Consider the following 15,477-nt stretch of genomic DNA (forward strand, 5'->3'; position numbering starts at 1 on the left):
ACCTCTTCAAACTCTGCCGCAGCAACATCTTCCTAGGAACAACGCCAAAGGCAAGGGAAGCAAGGGAAAAAATGAACTATTGGGATTTCATCAAGATCAAAAGTTTTTGCACAGCAAAGGAAACAGTTAACAAAATCAAAAGACAACTGACAGAATGGGAGAAGATATTTGCAAACGACATATCAGATAAAGGACTAGTGTCCAGAATCTATAAAGAACTTAGCAAACTCAACACCCAAAGAACAAATAATCCAATCAAGAAATGGGCAGAGGACATGAACAGACATTTCTGCAAAGAAGACATCCAGATGGCCAACAGACACATGAAAAAGTGCTCCATATCACTTGGCATCAGGGAAATACAAATCAAAACCACAATGAGATATCACCTCACACCAGTCAGAATGGCTAAAATCAACAAGTCAGGAAATGACAGATGCTGGCGAGGATGCAGAGAAAGGGGAACCCTCCTACACTGTTGGTGGGAATGCAAGCTGGTGCAGCCACTCTGGAAAACAGCATGGAGGTTCCTCAAAATGTTGAAAATAGAACTGCCCTATGACCCAGCAATTGCACTATTGGGTATTTACCCTAAAGATACAAACATAGTGATCCAAAGGGCCACTTGCACCCGAATGTTTATAGCAGCAATGTCCACAATAGCCAAACTGTGGAAAGAACCTAGATGTCCATCAAAAGATGAATGGATCAAGAAGATGTGGTATATATACACAATGGAATACTATGCAGCCATCAAAAGAAATGAAATCTTGCCATTTGCAACAACATGGATGGAACTAGAGCGTATCATGCTTAGCGAAATAAGTCAAGTGGAGAAAGACAACTATCATATGATCTCCCTGATATGAGGAAGTGGTGATGCAACATGGGGGCTTAAGTGGGTAGGAGAAGAATCAATGAAACAAGATGGGATTGGGAGGGAGACAAACCATAAGTGACTCTTAATCTCACAAAACAAACTGAGGGTTGCTGGGAGGAGGGGCTTTGGGAGAAGGGGGTGGGATTATGGACATTGGGGAGGGTATGTGCTTTGGTGAGTGCTGTGAAGTGTGTAAACCTGGTGATTCACAGACCTGTACCCCTGGGGATAAAAATATAGGTTTATAAAAAATAAAAAATTAATAAAAAAAAAACATTGGAAAAAAAAATGCTCAGAGCATACACATGGTCAACGAACACATAAGAAATGCCCAACATCACTCAGCACAATGAGATACCACCTCACCTCACTGTTCAGAATGGCTAAAATTAACAACTCTGGCAACAAGAGACAGCGAGGAGGTAGAGAAAGGGGAACCCTCTTACACTCTGGGTGGGAATGCAAGTTGGTGCAGCCACTAGAAAAAGCATTTTGTAATGTGTATAATTGTTGAAACAGTATGTTGTACACCTGAAACTTATATAATGTTATATGTCAATGTATATGTAAAAAACTTCAAAGAAAAATTTAAAAATAAATAAAACAACTCAGAGACCTGTAAAAGCAAACAAACAAAAAAAACAAAAACAAAATGAAATCTTGCCATTTGCAACACTGTGGATAGAACTAGAGGGTATTATGTTAAACAAAATAAGTCCATCAGAGAAGGACAATTTTCATATGATCTCTCTGATTTGAGGAATTTGAGAAACAAGACAGAGGATCACAGGGAAGGGAGGGAAAAATTAATCAAGAAGAAACCAGAGAGGAAGACAAATGATAAGTAATCCCTACTCTCAGGAAACAAACTGAGTGTCGCTGGAGTGGAAGAGATTGGGGGGATGGGGTGGATGGGTGAGGAACCTTAGGGAGAATATATGGTATGGTGAGTGCTGTGAATTGTGTAAGACTGATGAATCACAGACCTGTGCCCCTGAAACAAATAATACATTATATGTTAATTTTTTAAAAAGTTAGTTCTATCAAAATAAAAACAGAATAGGTAGTTTTTTTTACTACTCTATAGTTTGTGAAGAGACTGCAGTGGAAGGATTTGAACTGAGGGAGCAGAAGTCTAGTGAGAACAAGGTTCAGATTGGGAACACTAAGTTGTCCATTGCAATCTTTCTAGGAAAAAGATCACTGCAATCATGGGAAGCTTATGTTAGAGTTGGATTATAGAAGGCTCTGAATGTGTTGCTGAAGAACTTAGAATATTTATGTATGCAAATTAGAGCCACCTATGGTTTCTGCATAGGAGAGAAGAATGTAGAAATTTATGGTTTGAGAATGAGCTTACCTTTAGAGAATGGTAAAATTGGAAGGAGGTAGAGAAATTTGTGGTAAAAGTTAAGGAAGTATTGACATCAATTAGACAAGAGATAATAAAGATAATGATAATAAAGATATTAAAGGCCTCAAGAGGAAAAATAGTATAACAAAAATATTATAACAAAGAGAAAGAAGAAAAATAAGATACATCTTGAAAAACTGATATAACCTGTTGAATGTAGATATACAAAGAAAAACACAAGTTTGAGATTTAAAAACTATAAAAAACTTGATAAATTGGAGCACATGATGACTTTAATGAATAAGAAATTTAGAAACAGGAAACACTTCATTCAATTTTTGGAATAATTAATTTGAGCTTTTGATCAGACACCTGAAGAAATGGCAGAATTGTATGCATAAATTCATTACTAAAAACAAAACTAATGGAAACATAAACAGGAAAAATATGTTAATGAATGCATGCAAACATTGTGTGGTGTCCTATAAAGGTGTCCTATGATAGAAAAGTAGAAGGTAATAAACAGAGAGTTTCAATTTTCAATCTGTTTTATATTGTTAAATTTTCAAAACACATGCATTAAATAATTACATATTTTATATAACAGTGTTCTACATTAGATTTTATTAAGACACACAGAAAAAAAGTCTCAAACCGATAAAAAGAAAAAAAAAGTTTGGGAATATCTAGTATGGAGCAAAAAGAAAGCATATTTGTGAACAGAACCTTTAGAAATAGTCCACCTGAATTTGACTAAAAGAAATTTGATCCGTCATGGAAATGGCCAGAATATGGGCAGATGATGCAAGATCATGAACATCCAGAGTCATAGCATTCAGGTTGAAAAGAATTTCAGGGAGACAATGTGTGACCAAAATGGAGTATAAGGAGAACAAGTTATGCTACTATTCTGATTACTTTAATTTTCATATACTTAAATGAGTCAATCTTAATATTTCATTAGAGGGGATCTTTTTCACTTTATACAACTTTGAATACCCAATGCCCTTTCTATTTGAAATATATCAATGATACATAAGTCTTCTTACTTATATAAATTTAATTGATGCTAAGGCACTTTACACTTTACACAAGTGTTCACTTGCAAGGATTCTACATGTGTATGATAAAATTATTGATTCCCTTGAACTACTGACTAATCCTTATAGTCATCAACAAATATCAGTGTCTCTTACCCTTATACATTCTCATCATAGATAACATAGAATACCATGACAATATTGACTAATGGTGCTTTCCACATATTTTCAACTAAAAATATTTTTTCTCAAATATCAAACTATATTTTGTGAAATATATTTTGTGAAAATATTAAAAATATAGAAGGTTATTTATAATCCATCAATTTCCTGTTGGTTTCATAATCTCCTGAGCAAGACCCTTGGCTTTGCCTCCCTTTTCTGCTCATGAGGATAGGATAAGAATGATGGACTGTCTAGGGCTTTTGTCTTACTGATATTACTCTCAGTGCCCCACATCTATATGCATATTATACTTCAGTATGCATAGAAACACTGGGAGGATAATAATCAGCAAAAGAAAAAAAATAACAGCAGGAAAGTCTCTCTTAATGTGCTATTTTACTGCCACTTGGATATAAATTTGCCCACACAGAGTTTAGCTTCAAATTTTAATGTTCTCTGTTCACATTCAAAGTCAGCAGCAATGAATTTTTCTTTTCAGTCCTGAGGCTTGCAGTGAAGGTTAAAGAACTATCATTAATAGGAAATAGAGTTGAATGTTTATTAATGCTGGTATTTGAAATAGCCACTGATATAACACAGTATGCAGCAGGTCTCAAGCAAACTCCACTAACTCAGAGTTCCCATTTACACTCCTACCTGGATTATGGAAATATCAGAAAAAAAGATATTTAGAATCTTTTGGCAAGTCAGCAGGTAGAAAAACAAATATTTTAAAACCGTCAGCTTTACCAATGCCTTTTTAGGCATAGATTATGAAAATAATTCTATTCTAGTGCACTTGTGGTGGAAAATTTCAAAAATCTTCAGCAAAAATAAGCCCTCATAATTCCTGTGGAGTTCTGCTCACTCTTCTGGAAGAACATGGAGTGCTGTAGAGACTGGACATGTTCTGCCTATCCCTGTGGTGTGCCATTCATGATGTGACAATGGTTGCCGATTTATTGAGCACCTGGGGGAAACAAAGCACTAGAGGCTCTTTTAAAAGCTTTCAATTAAAATATATTTGACAAATAAGAAGCAAATGCAATAGAATTCTACTGATTATAGTAGCGACACAGTTGAGGAGGAGTTCGAATCTCTTCTAAGAGGTCATTCACTGGGAAAGCTATGAGGTAGTTAAAATTATCCATCAATATACACTTTATAATGGATTTATTTTATCATTCAACATATGCACAAAGAACTGATATGTTGGTGAATGAGGGTAAAGTTAATGATAATGGCTACTTGATTTTTGTTCTGCCTGCCATTCACCTATCTTAACTACCAAGGATGCAATAAGTGATCGGCATTGTTAAAGCTTCTTGTGAAGAAAATGGTCCTTCTCACTGAGAAAACACTTTTAACCTGCAGGTTCACCCAGAGTGTAAACTGATTGCCTTTGTTCTGTACTGGTTTGTTGCTTTGTTTGTTTGTTTTGTTCTTTCTTTAGATTTGTATGCTTACAAATATACAGACATATACTTTGTATGCATATACTACTATATGTATACTAGATATACTATGGCCTATATTTCCACCAGAGCATAAAATGCTAGACCTTAGATCTTCCAAATTCTCTAGTCTTTTAACTCGACAGCTTTTGGGCAAATGGCTCACATCTGTGTTTTCTGGAACTTTCTTCTGGCCATAATTTCAATATCTTTTTACTAACCACCAGGAAATACTTAGGGAATTACAGGAAAAAATAAATAAAAAATAAAGTTCCTTATGCCTTTTAACCTTGGGTATACATTATTGTCATTTGTGCTTTACTGTTAGTATCTCAAACCTTTAGCTAAAGACTGTGACCCCAGTTATGCAAAATGGAGACTTTGGGCAGAAAATGAAGTAACTTATGATAATTTATATTGACATCTTACAAAAATATTTCAATCACACTATTCCATACAGAGTTTAATCTTACCAGTTTTATTTCTGCTCACTGCCCAAACCTAATTAGTGATAAATTACTGTTAAAAATACACACGGCATACATACCTGCATTAAGATATGTAAACATTTGATTTTCCATTATTTATAAAGTAGCCAGGAATCACTAGGTAAAGTAAAATTTTACTGTAATTTGAGAATGTATATATCCTCCTGTGCCTTTATCCTTAAAATTAAAAAAAAGTGCCATTTATGTAATTGTTGACAGAAAATTAACTCATACTTCAATATGAGCTGAGAAAAATTTTCAGCTATAAGAACTGGCTATTTCTTATGGAAATGGAATAATGACTTAGAAAACAATCAAGAAACTAGAGTGTGTATCAAATAGTTGTGGTACCTGGGTGACTCAGTTGGTTAAGGGTCTGACTCTTGATTTCCATTCAGGTCCTACTCTCAAAGTCATGAGATTGAGCCCCGCATCCAGCTCTGCACTGAGCCAGGAATCTGCTTGGGATTCTCTCTCTCATTCTTCCTCTGTACTCTACCCTGCCCCTGCTCTCTCTCTCAAATAAATAGATTTTAAAAACAACAACAACAAAACAGCTGTTGAAAATCATTCCCAGGAAGCAGCATTGAATTCAAAACAAGTGGTCAGCAAGTGTCATGTATTGTGAATTTCATTACTTGTATGAACCATCACCATATTAAGTGATGCCCTGTTATCCATTTTTAGATATTGTTAAATCATGCCTTCAGTTCTCTCCCTCATTTAACAGGGGCATCTGTGGCAAATATTTCATGTTTGTATAACTACTGTATATCGGATGTGGGGGACGTATTCAATTTTCTTTTAATTTCATGGGTCTTTAGAACGCAAGAAACTATACTTGAAGAGCTGTACTCTGGGAACTGCAACAAAGAACATTCATATGCAACTGAACCTTACTTGCCTGATAAGATATTGGACCTTCATCTGATATAATGGGATAAATCATTAGGATTTGTAAGAGGGAATGAATTGGACTTATTTATATATATATTTTTGGAGTCTAAAAGCAAAACTATTATGTATCCCATCTTGGATAATCTTATAGTATGATGTTGACAGGCCTGTTTGAAGAAGTAAGGGATTTTTGTTCCTTCCCACTGATGATGGACAGATCTTTGTCACAGCTTAAGGAGCAGATTGTGATGGAAGTAATGGTATTTGAGTCCTAACAAAAAAGGAATTCCTCAGTCTCCACCCTGCTTTCTCTCTCACCTAGGGGACTTACCAATGGAACCTAGCCTATATGTTGTAAGGAAGCCCAGGTTTTGTGGAGAGGCACATGTAACTACTCCTGGCCAAATGTTCAGATAGTCTTCAGCCCACAGCCAAAACCAACCACCAGATGTATAAGTGAATGAGCTTTCACTTCCTACTAACTACCATATTTTGAGTCTTCCAACTGAGGCTTGTGCATTGGAAACATCTATATTCTTGTGAGCTTGAAATTTTAACAGGATGAGTGATAAATGATTAACATTTTTGTCTTAGGTCAATAATTTTCGAGGTGATTTGTTTCACAGTAATACATGACTAATTCAGTGAGGCACACTGGATCACCAAAAATGTGTATTGTATAACTTGAGGTACAGAATGTCCATATTAAGTGATGCCCTGTTATCCATTTTTAGATATTGTTAAATCAGAATATCTAGATTATATTTCAAAATAATTAAGATTATTTTATAAGGAATAGTGTTCTAACAAAATATAAGCTGATATATGTGAGGATTTGTTTGTTATACAAAAAGTTTTCAAATTTACTACAATGATACTGCTTTAGATTTTTTTTTTTTTAGAATTCATTTATTTGTTTGAGGGATAGAGAGAGAGAGAGAATGAGCATGAGCCAGGGAGAAGGCAGAGGAAAAAGGAGAGACAGACTCCCTACTGAACTGGGAGCTTCATGGGGTTCAATTTAGGAACCCTGGGATCATAAACTGAGCTGAAGGCAGATGGTTAACTGATTGAGCTATCCAGGACCCCCAACTACAAAGCTTTTAAAATAAAATGATTTAGTAATTTTCCACCCAAAAATATTGACAACTATTTTACATTACTGCATTGGTGTCTCAGAACATTAAAAAAAGCACATGCAATAATTTGTACAAAAATTGCTTTTAGATAAGGAATATGCCATATTTTTATGCGTACGCATCTATTTTCTCATGAACCAATGATTGGTGACTATTTCCTAGTACCAACTGGTGGCATGAAGCAACATAGAATAATTAAAAACAAAATGTTTTGTTTTTAATGACTACTTCTAGTAACTTTTGGAAGTTTTACTGGATAAAATAGTAGAGATCTCTCACATATTTTATATGTAAATTTATGAAATCCATGGATTCACTTGCTCATTTATTTTACTTGATTAGCTGGGTACTATGTATCATAACATAACCTTCAATTAACTCAGTAATTATGTTCTTTAATTATGTAGAACCTAATGAAACATTATCAAAGAACTGTATGAAAGCATGTGTATCCAAACATCTATGTGTATGTATATTTTATATATATATATATATATATATATATATATATATACACACACATAAAGGTATAAGACATATATATGTATATTTCATGTATACACACACACACACACACACACACATACACATACACACCAATCTGCTGACTGGCGTTTCACATTCTCTCCTAGGTTTATTCTGCTTTATAAATTCCATTAAACATTATATATCCTCATTCATATCCAATATTTTATTATCTTAGTGGGTACTATTGAAATACTGACTGAAATACTGAGATAATTCAGAGAGTTAGTGTTTCTCCTAGTAGAAGCCAGTAAACTTTCACCTTGGAAACACCACACCTCAGCATATTAGCGTCACTTACTATAATACATACTTATGGTTGGTCTGATTACAAAACAATAAGGATCATTGTTTTAGGATAGAGAGATAGTGGGCTTTCAAGCCAGAAAAACCTAGGCTTCAAATACCTGCTTTCTATTCATTATGAATGAGACTTTTGAATAATTGCATGTTTATAACCTGTTTTACTTTTTATCTGCATAAGAAAAAAAATACCAGATTTCCAAATTTTTGAGAATTAAATGAATGCATAAAAAAATTCATGTCCCATAGTAACCATGCAATCATTTATGGCTATTTCTATGATTGACAAGAGCCCATCAACTACTTGGGAACTGTGACATTGAGGGATGGAGAAGTGTAACATTCTGTAACTGCTGACTTGGTCAGTCTCAATCCTAAGATTTAAGACCTGGGAAAGAGAAATTATGGCAAGCATCTTTAATTAAACAAACATCTTAGCAGTAGAGCTATTTGCTAATTGGATAATCACCAATTTTTGTTAGATGAGGATGAAATTTTTAATGCTTTCTAAAAAAGAAACTATCATCTTCCAGGAATAACAAGAGAGGTTCAACCCAGTTCATTGATTATTATGATGATTAGACCTACCTCACTGGGCTGCTTTCTAGGCTATTCTCTATGTATCCACCTATCCCTGCAACTTCCTCGACTAGCTCTATTTATGAAGAACTGTCACAGAGTCCCAAAGGACCTACAATGCATGTTCTTTTCAGGTGCTGTTATTCAAGCAAATCATTGCTTATGTTATAGTCTAAAGAATACTCAGTCTCATACTTGAGATTAAAGACAATGCAGTCATGAAGACAGTTTGTATTTTCCAATTCACAGTTCTGTTTTTACAAGGTGTTTTGGAGTTTTTAGATTCATTCAGAGGAAAGGTAAAACCGTACAATTCCTCACCAGGGATTCCTAAACAGATAACTGGGTTGTTCTGACCTTGGGCAAGTACAGTTAGCCATAAGCAATTGGGACATTTTGCTCCTACTTATCATTTCGGGGTCACCAGCTGCTATTGTGAGGGTGATGTGCTCTGGGAATTCAAGCCACAAAATTTAGAGGGGCTATTGGGCAATCCAGAGATGAACAGGAGCTGCTGCCTCCGAGGAATCTTTCTGTGTGCCACTATTGCCAGAGGCTGAGATCTGTAATATGAGTTGAATAAGAGAGATAATTGGAGTGGGAAAAAGGGAAGCAGAAATCTGGTAAAATAAATTACACAAAGTGTTTTATTCTGAAAGTCAAAGTTATATCTGCTGTGGAGTCCCTCCCCTCTTCCACGCCCTGCTCACTTTTCCTCATCACAAATGGTAGCACATCCCCAAGTCTCACAAAAAGATCTTGTGCCCCAGGCCTCAGGGACTTGCCTGATTCTACTGTTAATAGACACAAAGGCAGAGAACAAGCTTTAAAAGGAAAAAAAAAAAAGTTGTCATTTTCCTAGGTAGGAACTCCTGCAACATGAACATGTACGAAAGAGATTTTAAATTGTTCACTTATTCAGGACATGGTTATTATGATTTTGTCATATTTCACATTTAAAAAAAATTAACTACTTTTTAAAACAATAGAAGGATAGTAGGTTTACTTTTGGAATTAAATATTTTGGTAAAGGTATAAGTAAATATGTATATACGTGTTTTGTGATGATAAACTATTAGAAATAGCTGCAAGGTATCAAAATTTTGAGTATTGCAATACTTATTGCTTCTTATTGTAATTATAGATTTACATGTTTAGTTGTCTCTAAGATATTATCATTTTAATTTTAACATGGCAATATCTTAACATTCCACTTGCTCATAACTAAAAAGTAATTTAAAAATGGTTATTGAATGAATGGATAACAAATTAATGGTTATCTTGCCCACTCCTGAAAGGACATTTACATTTAAAATTGTTTTGAAATGTAACAGAATGATAACCCACTAAAATATTGCCAATTTCCTAAAACTATACAGAGCTCTTTCCTTATCCCTCTGTCTCTGTCTCTTTCTCACACACACGTGCACACACACGTACACAAACCACATGCAAATGCATACCACAGGATTCTTCATGTTAATTTGGTCTTCACATAGTACAAATATTAGATTTACAATGCAATTTGAAAATAAAGCTGTACTAGTTACTGAAATAAAAGTTTATTTTATTTTAGTTTCTAATTTCTACGTTTATTTGAGTATCTCATAATTACAAATTAGGTACTTTAATTTTTACAATGTGATGCTACCAAAGTACCAAATCTACCTTTCTGTTATGCTGTAGGGTGAGGATAAAAATTACTTTCTCTCTTTAGTATGTTGAAACTATGTGGTATTCTGTTTCCTTTTCCCTTTTACTCACTCCTTTACAAAATACTGTGAAGGTTACTCCTTCATTTGAAGTGGACACTGGTAAAACTAATAAATAAATAAGATAGCTTTCAAAAAAACAAAACTGAAGTAGACATTGATAGTATTGTAAAAAGTTGCATAAGATTATTTCATAGTCATTTCTACTGCCAGCATTTGTAGTTTTAATCCACTTTTTTAGTTTCTTGTCTATTTGTGCTGAATGGAAATTATGTAAAAAATAGGAATTTAAAATTGTTTTTATGGAAAATATCAATCTAAATTTGAAAACAAAATTATAGTTATGAACAGTACTATACTAGATCGGACCATCCACAGTTATAATGTTCGTAATTTTAGCAATGCTAATTTTATGAAATGATTTACTTTACTTCCATTAACTGTGCAGCTGTTCAAAGTAAAACAATTGTCATACCTCTTAGTACAACTAATAAGTGGTTCTTTTTTTTTAAGGTTTTATTTATTTTTTTGACAGACAGAGATCCCAAGTAGGCAGGCAGGCAGAGAGAGACGGGGAAGCAGGCTCCCTCTGAGCAGAGAACCTGATGCAGTGCTTGATCCCAGGACCCTGAGATCATGACCTGAGCAAAAGGCAGATGCTTAACCCATTGAACCACCCAGGCACCCCCTAATAAGTTGTTCTACTAAAATAATTAATCATATATGTATGAGAATAAGAATTTTGTTCCTATTTCATTTGTTATCAATAGTCACTAATAATAATAACAAATGTTGATTATCAGGTATCAGTTTTTCAGCTAAGAATCTTACATATTTTAAATTTTTTAAAAATTCTTAAAATGTCTATTACTATTGTACCTATAAAGAAATTTAGAGAGATTAAATAATCTGACAAAATCCAAGTAACCAAGTCAGGATTTTAATGTAGGTTTCTTATCTGAATTGTGTGTGAAGATGTCATCTTCATTACTAGGAAAAAAAAGAAAAGTAAGCAAGCCATTAACCAATCTGATTAGGAAAATATACAGAAAGCAAAAAGAAAAAATTGGAAATAGAAAGACGAAGAAATTCTCAAAACCAAGTAAATAAAAATATAGTCAGGTATTTTTGTGAAACTTTAATGAATACATTTAAAAACTTAATTAAATGGATAATTTTGTATAAAAAGACAGTTTGCAGACAATGATTCTAGTCTAACTCTTTCTAAGCATTTTAAAAATATTAACATATAATGTATTATTGGCCACAGGGATACAGGTCTGTAAATCATCAGGCTTACACATTTCACAGCACTCACCATATACCCTCCCCAATGTCCATACATATCAGATAAAGGGCTAGTATTCAGTCTATAAAGAACCTACCAAACTCAACACCCAAAGAACAAATAATCCAATCAAGAAATGGGTAGTAATCGATAAGTCTTAAAAGGATCAATAAACAGAGGAGAAATAAGAGTAACTAAATGGTCCATATATACAAAGGAGTATTATGCCTTCATCAGAAAGGATGAGTACCCAACTTTTGTATCAACATGGATGGGACTGGAGGAGACTATGCTGAGTGAAATAAGTCAAGCAGAGAGAGTCAATTATCATATGGTTTCACTCACTTGTGGAGCATAAGGAATAACACAGAAGACATTGGGAGAGGGAGAGGAGAAGTGAGTTGGGGGAAATTGGAGTGGGGAAAAAACCATGAGAGACTGGACTCTGAGAAACAAACTGAGGATTTTGAAACGGAGGGGTTGGGGGTTGGGTGAGGCTAGTGATGGGTATTATGGAGGGCACATATTGCATGGAACACTGGGTGTGGTGCATAAACAATGAATTTTGGAATATTGAAAAAAATAAAATAAAATTTAAAAAGTAGCTAAAGAGATAACTCATAAAAGCCATCAGGTCTAGGTATTCTCAAAGGGGTGCTTTGTCACAGCTGTAGAATTTATATAATTGTATGCCTTTCTAACTTCTCTAGAGCATAGATACAAAATTCCCAATTTTTGAATTCTATTAAATAAGTAATCATCATATTAATGCTCAAACATAAAACTATTCCACAAAAAAATGGTCTAAAATTGGCCACTTTAGAAAATTGAGATAAAATCCTAAATTAAATGTTAGGAGGAAAAATCCAGTAAAATATTTAAAAATAATACATAGTGACTGAGTAAGGTTAATTCTGGAAAACAAAGGTTGTCCAACTTTAAAAAACCCATTGATATAATCTAATATATTAATATGTATGCGCAAAAACCTCATCTAATCATATATTTTGTGGGAGAAAAGACATTTGAACAAGTTCAATTTTAAGGTATATTTCTTTCTTTAAAAAAAATATATTTATTTACTTATTTATTCATTTATTTGAGAGAGAGAGCGCACTTGAGTTAGGGAGGTGGGAGGTAGAGGGAAAGGGAGAACCAGGGTCCTCAGTGAGCTGGAAAACTGACATGGGCCTCAATCCCAGGACCTCAGAATCATTACCTGAGCTGAAGTCAGATGCTTAATTGATTAAGCCACCCAGGTGCTCTTTAAGGTATATTTTAACATTCAATAACCTTAAGAGTTTATATATATTTCCTTATTAAGGGTGCATATACATTGTGTGTGTGTATATATATGTATGTGTGTATATATATATATATATATATATATGCAAAGATGCTGTCTCTTGGGCCACTACATGTATTTAGCATTATAACTGCATGTCTCATCTACATATCAGCATAAGAAATTTTTCTTTAAAAATAACTTCATAAAATTTGAACTCCACTTTCTAAACAAGAGTTTATTTATTTATGACAGAGAGAGACATCAAGAGAAGGGACACAAGCACAAGGGAGCTGGAGAGGGAGAAGCAGGCTCCCTGCTGAGCAGGGAACACAATATGGGGCTCAATCCCAGGACATCAGGATCATGACCAAAGCTGAATGCAGATGGCAGATGCTTAACAACTGAGCCATCCAGGTACCCCAAACTTTGAAATCCAAGCTACACAAATGACCTTAACTTACATCATTGGTTGGGATAACTAATAGAAAAAGTATTTCATGAGGGGCACCTGGGTGGCTCAGTGGGTTAAAGCCTCTGCCTTCGGCTCAGGTCATGATCCCAGGGTCCTGAGATTGAGCCCTGCTCTTTGCTTAGCGGGGAGCCTGCTTCCTCCTCCTCTCTCTCTCTCTCTCTGCCTACTTGTGAACTACTCAAATGAATAAATAAAATCTTTAAAAAAAAAAAAAAAGAAAAGAAAAAGTATTTCATGATTCAAGAGATAGGGAGAAGAAATGTCTTTGCAGACATTTCTGCAAAGAAGACATTCAAATGGCCAAGAGCACATGAAAAAGTGCTCAACATCAGCATCACGGAAATACAAATCAAAATCTCAATGAGATACCACCTCACACAAGTCAGAATGGGTAAAATTAACCAGTCAGGAAATGACAGATGTTGGCATGGATGCAGAGAAAGGGGAACCCTCCTACACTATTGGTGGGAATGCAAGCTGGTGAAGCCACTCTGGAAAACAGTGTGGAGGTTCCTCAAAAAGTTGGAAATAGAACCATCCTATGACCCAGTAATTGCCCTACTGGATATTTACCCCAAAGATACAAATGGAGTGATCTGAAGCGGCACATGTACCCCAATGTTTATAGCAGCAATGTCCACAATAGCCACACTATGGAAAGAGGCTAGATGTCTATCAACAGATGAATGGATAAAGAAGACGACATATATATAGATATCTATATATAGATATCTATATATATACACATACTATGCAGCCATCAAAAAATGAAATCTTGCCATTTGCAATGATGTGGATGGAACTAGAGGGTATTATCTGAAGTAAAATAAGCCCATCAGAGAAGGACAATTATTATATGACCTCACTGATACAAGGGATTTGAGAAACAAGACAGAGGATCATAGGGGAAGGGAGGGAAAAAATGAATCAAGACAAAACCAGAGAGGAAGAAAAACCATAAGAGACTCTTAATCTCAGGAAACAAACTGAAGGTTGCTAGAGTGGAGGGGGTTGAGAGGGAAGGGGTGGCTGGGTGATGGACATTAGGGAGGGTTATGCACTATGGTGAGCACTGTGAATTGTGTAAGACTGATAAATCACAGACCTGTACCCCTGAAACAAATAATATATCATATGTTAATGAAAAATAAATAATAAGAAAAAAAGAAATTATTTCAAATGTCCTCAAACACTTTAAGTTACTCAAAGGATAAATAAACAAAAGGAAAATCTTAACGTATTTTAGTCATGAAGCTGGAAGTAGTTTTGGTATTGTTATTTTAAGACTGTTAAGTTTGGGGGTGCCTGGGTGGCTCAGTGGATTAAAGCCTCTGCCTTTGGCTCCGGGCATGATCCCCAGGGCCTGGGATCAGGGCCTCATCTGGCTCTCTGCTCAGCAGCGAGCCTGCTTCCTCCTCTTTCTCTGCCTGCCTCTCTGCCTACTTGTGATCTCTGTCTGTCAAATAAGTAAATAAAATCTTTTTTAAAAAAAGTGTTAGCATTATAATTGCAGTACAGTTGCATTTGTATTGTATGATAAAACAAATAAATAATTATGCTGGTAATGCTGGGGACCACATTTTCAAAATGAGGTGAATGAGAAATAGCTGTAAATGGTTAAGTAAAATTTTTGTCATCCTGAATTTGAATTGCAACTTTTGGTAGGAATTCATGATTTTACCTTATAAGAAATATTATGATTTGTTAACTTTTCCTTTCTAATAAAAAAGACACAAGGGCCAATCTAGTAAATATGAACATTGCTAGTGCTTGGACTGTGACCTCTGAGAAGCCCTTCTCAAAGAAGGGAGTCAGGGATGCTTGAATGAAATTCTCATTGGGGATTCCAGGAAGGATATACACCAAGATTTGTCATGCCATAAACTAAGAGAG

This window comes from Mustela nivalis (genome assembly GCF_964662115.1).
Source record: "Mustela nivalis genome assembly, chromosome: 15".
NCBI classification, from domain to species: domain Eukaryota; kingdom Metazoa; phylum Chordata; class Mammalia; order Carnivora; family Mustelidae; genus Mustela; species Mustela nivalis.